Genomic DNA, 6,462 nt, shown 5'->3' with positions numbered 1-6,462 from the left:
AGCAGGACAAGAGGGCACAGCCTTGAGCTGCCCCAGGGCAGGTTTAGGTTGGACATTGGGAAGTTCTTGCCAGAGAGAGGGATCAGACACTGGAATGGGCTGCCCAGGGAGGGGGTGGAGTCCCCGTCCCTGGAGGGGTTTAAGGACAAGACTGGATGTGGCATCAGTGCCATGGGCTGGGTGACAAGGGGGTGTTGGGTCATGGCTTGGACTGGATCATCTCAGAGGTCTTTTCCAGCCTGGCTGATTCTGTGACTCTGTGACTTCACTGAGGTGTCACCAGGGAGAGCCTTGGCCAGGCAGTTCATCACTGCCCTCCCCTGACATGGCCACGTGGGCCATCTGTAAACAGAGGACAAAGAAACTTCCACGGCAAACGATTAATTCCTCATTATTTACCCAGCTCTGCTTACAGAGGAGTCTTCAGGAAGTACTTTTACTGCTGTGCTTCTGCAAATCCCAAGGTCCTGTTGTCAGGGTGATGGACACAGGCTCAGTGTCTTCTCCTGGCACAAAACTGGCCAGTCAGACCCACCAAGTTCTCCCAGCAATGCTCTGTGCTGTGCAGGGGGGCAGTGCTGTTGCTTGCACAGCTCACACATTTGTTTTCTGCTGCTTTTCTTTTTCCTCCTGGTTTGAACTCCTCTAAAATACATTTCCACAGCGAAGAGTGGTGTGGGGGTAGCAGAGGCATTTTGCTCCTTCCTCCATGTGTGGAAGAAGATCTGCAGGATGACAGCTCCAAGGTCAACTCTTGCATCCCCTTCTGAGCTGACAGAGACCTGCTTCACCCAAAAAGAGCTCACCTGGGAGTGTCTCTACACTTCGTGGACACTTGTGATGCAATATCTTTGAATCATAGAATGATTTGGGTTGGAAAGGACATTAAAGACCATTTAGTCCCAACCCCTGCCATGGGCAGGGACACCTTGCACCAGCCCAGGTTGCTCCAAGCCCCGTCCAACCTGGCCTGGGACACTTCCAGGGATCAAGAGGCAGCCACAGCTTCTCTGGGCAACCTGTGCCAGGGCCTCCCCCACCTCACAGGGAAGATTTTTTTCCTAACATCCCATCTCAACCTTTCTCTGTCAGTGTGAAGCCATTCCCCTTTGTCCTGTCACTCCAGGCCCTTCTAAATAGTCTCTCTCCAATTTTTTTTTTGTGGGCTCCTTCTTGACCTTAACAGAAAATCCAGCACGAGGGAAACCCTCCAGTTCTCCACTGCAGTCTGAGGATCCCCTGGGGATCCAGGCACAAGGAAGGGAATGCAAAGACCTCAGCGAGAGGTTCTTCTCCTTCCCTGGGATCTCCTGTGCAAGGTTCCCCCACTTTGGGGGAGACATTTTGAACAGCTTGGGCTCTCCACCTTTGTCACTGCACAGGGTGTCCCTGAGCCCCTCAAGGGTGGTGTCAGCCCAGGTGGGTGTGACACCTGACTGTGCAGGGCTCTGCCCCACTCTGGTCCTGGGGGTGGGTTTCCTTTAGCTTCCCATTGTGCACAGAAGGGAACCCAGGGAAAGCTTTTATTTTCCATGCCATTACTGTCCCTGTTGTTATTCCCATCACCTCGGTGGCCCAACCTGTCTCACTAACACAGGGCAGACTTCCCTTCCCAGCACCCACCCAGGCACCACTCCAGCAACGTCCAACAGATCCGCCTCTTCCATGGGCTCTGGCTGTCACTCTTCCATTCAGGTTGTCCTGCAGCTCAAGGCTCTTCATCACCAGCCCATCTGAGCCAGGAGAGACCGTCCAGCTCGGCAGAGGAGCGGGTTGGATGTACCCACACCCTGCCCAGTCATCACCCCACCACGGGCTGGGTGCAGGGGACAACACCAGAGATGAGAGCAATTAACAAGTCATGGTAGTGATCCCAGGCTGACTACAAGCCCAGAAGTACGATGGGAGCTCCCTCCACTGAGGCAGTTCTGGTTCTGGAACCCTCCCAGTGCTGTGTCCATGCCCACCTCAGCCAGGCCACCACGGACAGCTCAGGCACAGACAGCTTTGAGGTGATGAGAACAGGCATTTTCTTTGTCTCCAGACATCTCATCCAAGTGGTTCTTTGCCTGTGACACTTTTATCTGGGTTTATTAATTTAGCAGTAGAAAGCAGGCATTGAAATGCCACAGCAGAGCTAATTTGCAGCCTGCCATAGCTGGGAAACTGTGTGATCCCAGACCTCACCTGCTCACAGATCACCCAGGGCTGGAAGAGCTCAGCCCTTCCCGTCCCACACATCTGTCTCACCCTTGCTGGAAGGCTTCAGACCTTATCTTAAGCCTGAGAAGAACCCAGACATCTCCTGGACAGCACCTCAGCAAGGCTTTGGTTGTGGCACTGCCAGCTGAAGTCACATAAACTAACCCCTCCTTTCTTTGCAAAACAGCAGCCTCTTGGGCTCCACCCAGTCCAGTCCACATTCCTGCAACCATAGAAGAGGGATTCATCCCCTGGAGTGCTGAGGTCACAGTGCTCACCCTCAGGACTAAGCAACATCATCAACATCCTTGGTTTCCTGTTTTCTGCTGGAAGAGGATGGAAGCCAGAGCAGGAGAGTCACCCAGGATCAGCTGGGATGTGTGAGCTGAGCACAATAAATCACCTCTGTGACTGTGCTACACACCAAAGCATTTCTCCCTCAGCCTCCTCTGCTGGCGCTGGCCCTTCCAAAACCTCTGTGCTATTCCCAGTCATTCCCACAGCCCTGGGTGCCCACCATGGAACTGAACATCAGTCCTGGAGAGAACTACCTGCCTGCTCGACTGACATCACCACCCTATTCTGGAGGCCCTGTTAGAGGTCATCTTTCAGCATTTCTCTGCATCCCTGCACTTCAGTAGAGACCCTGAAAATATCTCCCAAAGGGTAGAATCAGGGCATTAACCACTTTATCTTAAACATTACCTGAACACTGGGCAGATAAACACAGGCTGTGGGTGCTGTGGGAGCAGAAGGAGGTTGAAATGGAGTCTGCAGCCTCTCCAAGCCCTTGGATTCCTGTATTTTCTGCCCAGTCTCTCAGGCTCGCTCTGCAGTCAGTGCACAGCCTGTGCTGTGGGGATCTGCAAGGAGAAACTGAAGTCCTGGGAAAAACAAAGGCTGAGGCAGTTCCAGTGGGTGTCACATGGATGGCAACTGCTGGGGCTGTTCCCATCCTGCTGAGCCCTGAGGCTGAGTCAGAGCCCACAGGAAGAGAAGGGGCAGGAATATTGGCCCAGACTCCATCAACTGTGTGTCTGCAGCAGTGGGATTTGGGCAGCAGGATTGACTGACTCTCTGCTTCCCTGTGGAGAAGGGAGGATTGACTCTCTCTTTCCCTGAGCTGCAGCTGGAGGCAATTCCTGCTGTCCAGCTCCCAGGTGAAGAGCTTTTTCAGTGGAGAAGCAGCCCCCAAGCCACTGGAGCCTCCCTGGAGCTTATTCCAGACACGTGCACTGGGGAGGCTGGAGCACCTGGTATCTGCTCCAGGGATATGGCTGGACCATCCTCTTTCCTGCTGGGCAGCAGCCCAGGCTCTGCTTGGCCCCATGAATGAATGCTCTGCCCTGGGGCTCTCCCAGGGCTCCCACACTGCTGGGGATGATGAGACCCCATTTTCCTGTGAGCAGGAACACTGCAGCTCCCTGGGCAGGCTCTGCCTGCTGCCTCTGCAGGGGGAACTGTAGTGAGACCCTGGGAGGAGCAGAGGCCGAGATGCCTCCAAGTGGTGGAGTCACCATCCCTGGAAGTGGTTGTGGCACTGGAGGACATGGTTTAGTGGTGAACAGGGTGATGGTGCTGGTTGATGGTTGGACTTGGTGATCTTGGAGCTCTTTTCCATCCTTAATAATTCTGTGACTCCGTGGTCCTGTGAAATCTAAGGATCTCCACAGACTTTTCCTGATTTAACAGTCACTGTGACCCTTGCAGAGGGTTTTACATTCCCACAATCTTCTTTCCGTGGTCCTCGTGTTTCTGTGGTTTGCAGTCTCCAATCCCAGTGGGAATCACAGAATCATTAAGGTTGGAAAAGACTTCCAAGGTCATCGAGTCCAACCTTTGACCAAACACCACCATGTCCACCAGACAAGAGCACTGAGTGACCCACAGTCCCCTTCCTGCCCAGCTGAGACATAAACCTTCCTCTGCCTCGCAGTGGATGGGGCAGCTCAGGTGAGGAAATGTTGTGGGGCACATCCCAAAGTGTCAGGAACAGACAGGATGGGAAGAGGGAGTTGAAGCAGTTTTGCACGAGACTGAGCAGCAAAAGAGCAAATGGTGAGCTGGGAAGGGCCTGGAGGGGCCATGAGAGGAGCAGCTGAGGGCACTTGGTCTGTTCAGCTGGAGGAGAATGAGGCCAGAGCTGATCAGGGTCTGCAGATTCCTCCTGAGGGGCAGCTCCATCTCTGCTCTGGGGGAGCAGGGACAGCCCCCAGGGAATGGCTGGAGCTGTGTCAGGGCAGGCTCAGGGTGGATCTCAGCAAAAGGTTCTTCCCCCACAGGCTGGTTGGGCACTGAACAGGCTCCCCAGGGCAGTGGGCACAGCCCCAAGGCTGCCAGAGCTGCAGGAGGGGTTGGACAATGGACAGGGTGGGATTGTTGGGGCATCTGTGCAGGGCCAGGAGTTGGACTGGATGATCCTTGTGGGTCCCTTCCAGCCCAGGACATCCTATGATTCTCTAAGTGCAAGGCTTACACCATGGCCTGATAAAGGACACCCAGGCTGGTCAGGAGAACACTCTGCCCGGGGTCCAGCCCCCTCTGCAGCCCCTGTGCCACTGGACAGGTTTCTGAATAAAGCAAATGAGTCACTCAGATGTGACAGAGCTCTCAGAGAACATGACACATCCTGCCCCCCATCTCTGTAAGTCCCTCTGTTTCTCTCTCTGGGTGATTTTTAGACCTTTTCTAAAATCCCTAGGGATGAGCCAGTTCTTCCCAGTCATTCATGGGCCAGATGAATGACTGGAAAATGGGAGGATTCAAAAGTCCTTTGAATAGAGCTCAGAGCTGCCTGAAATTAGGATATTTTTCAAGGCTTAGAGGGAGAGAGCAAAGAAAGCTCACCCCAGGCTTGCAGAATTCAGCAAAGAGTGTGGGATGGGAGCCCTGTGAGCAAGGCAGGGCCTGGGCAATCCCTGCCATGCACAGGAACAATTGCAAAACCCCCAGCAGGGCAGGGGGAGGAGCAGCTCTGCTGTGCTGAAGGCAGGAGCTGCTGCTCAGGCAAGGTACCCCTGGGCTTAATGGGAATTCTTTGCCTTAAATCTTTGTGCTCCTGCCACTTCATTGGTTTAAGCAGCCAAAAAAACACTTTAGGAGTCCCATTGTTGCTGCCTGCGGCCAGCACAGCAGTCCAGGAGGGGCAGGAGGCAGAGTTCCCTGCTGGGCAGAGGAGCAGAGGAAGGAGCATACTCTGCTGGGACTTCTGGTCCCATGGACGTCCAAATGCTTCAGAAAATTGGGTTAATTACAGCAGAAATTATCACAGAATGGTTTGGGTTGGAAGGGACCCTAAAGCTCACCCAGTGCCACCCCCTGCCATGGGCAGGGACACCTTCCACCAGCCCAGGTTGCTCCAAGCCCCGTCCAACCTGGCCATGGACACTTCCAGGGATGGGGCAGCCACAGCTGCTCTGGGCAACCTGTGCCAGGGCCTCACCCACCTCACAGGGAACAATTTCTCCCTAATATCCCATCTAAATCTACTCTCTTTCAGTTTGAAGCCATTCCCCCTCGTCCTGTCCCTCCATGCCCTTGTGAAAAGTCCCTCTCCAGCCCTCTTGTAGGCCCCCTTTAGGTACTGGACTGATGTCTGGGAAGCCCCAGGAATGCAAATAAAGCTGCATCTGGGGGTTTGCTCTGGTGGGAAGGTGCAAAGCTTTGTGTTTGAAATACCTTTTCACTCCCTGAACTCTCTACAGGATGTGTGGCCTGGAGAAATGAGGACAAACCCAGGACATGGAGCACTGGTTAGTGTGGTGGGGTTTGCAGGGAATGCTCCAGTGGGTCAAAGGCATTTTTTGCCAATCTCTGTTTCTTTTGGAAGTGGCTCTGACAACTCACTCATATGCTGAACAAATCTGGAGCTGACACCATAAACTTGGACTACGTGTTGTGCTCTGACCACACTGAGGATTGAGAGAGAGTTGAGAGAGAAACCTGATGGCAAGAAACTGGACCCTGTGGGACTTGAGAACCCAAATGGAAGGGTGAAGGATTCATGGACAATATGAACAACAGCATAGAGGAGTTTGTAAGAGGTAATCTGGGATCTCTTGGGAACAAGAGCAGTCTTACCTTTAGTATCAGGCTACTGACTGGTGGAACTGGTTACAATGGTGCTGATAGCTCAGGGACACTCAGTGTGTTTGATAAATCTGCTCTATTTGGTACTCTGCAGTCATGGCCTGACCCTGCAGACAAGAGGGTCACTCTGGTGAACAACCAGTCACTGGTCCTGCCCTGCCCCTGATGCTC

This window comes from Empidonax traillii, unplaced genomic scaffold (assembly GCF_003031625.1).
Source record: "Empidonax traillii isolate 1590-97213 ecotype Southwest subspecies unplaced genomic scaffold, ASM303162v1 scaffold1587:size194116, whole genome shotgun sequence".
Classification (NCBI taxonomy): domain Eukaryota; kingdom Metazoa; phylum Chordata; class Aves; order Passeriformes; family Tyrannidae; genus Empidonax; species Empidonax traillii.
This window is presented reverse-complemented; position numbering follows the sequence as displayed.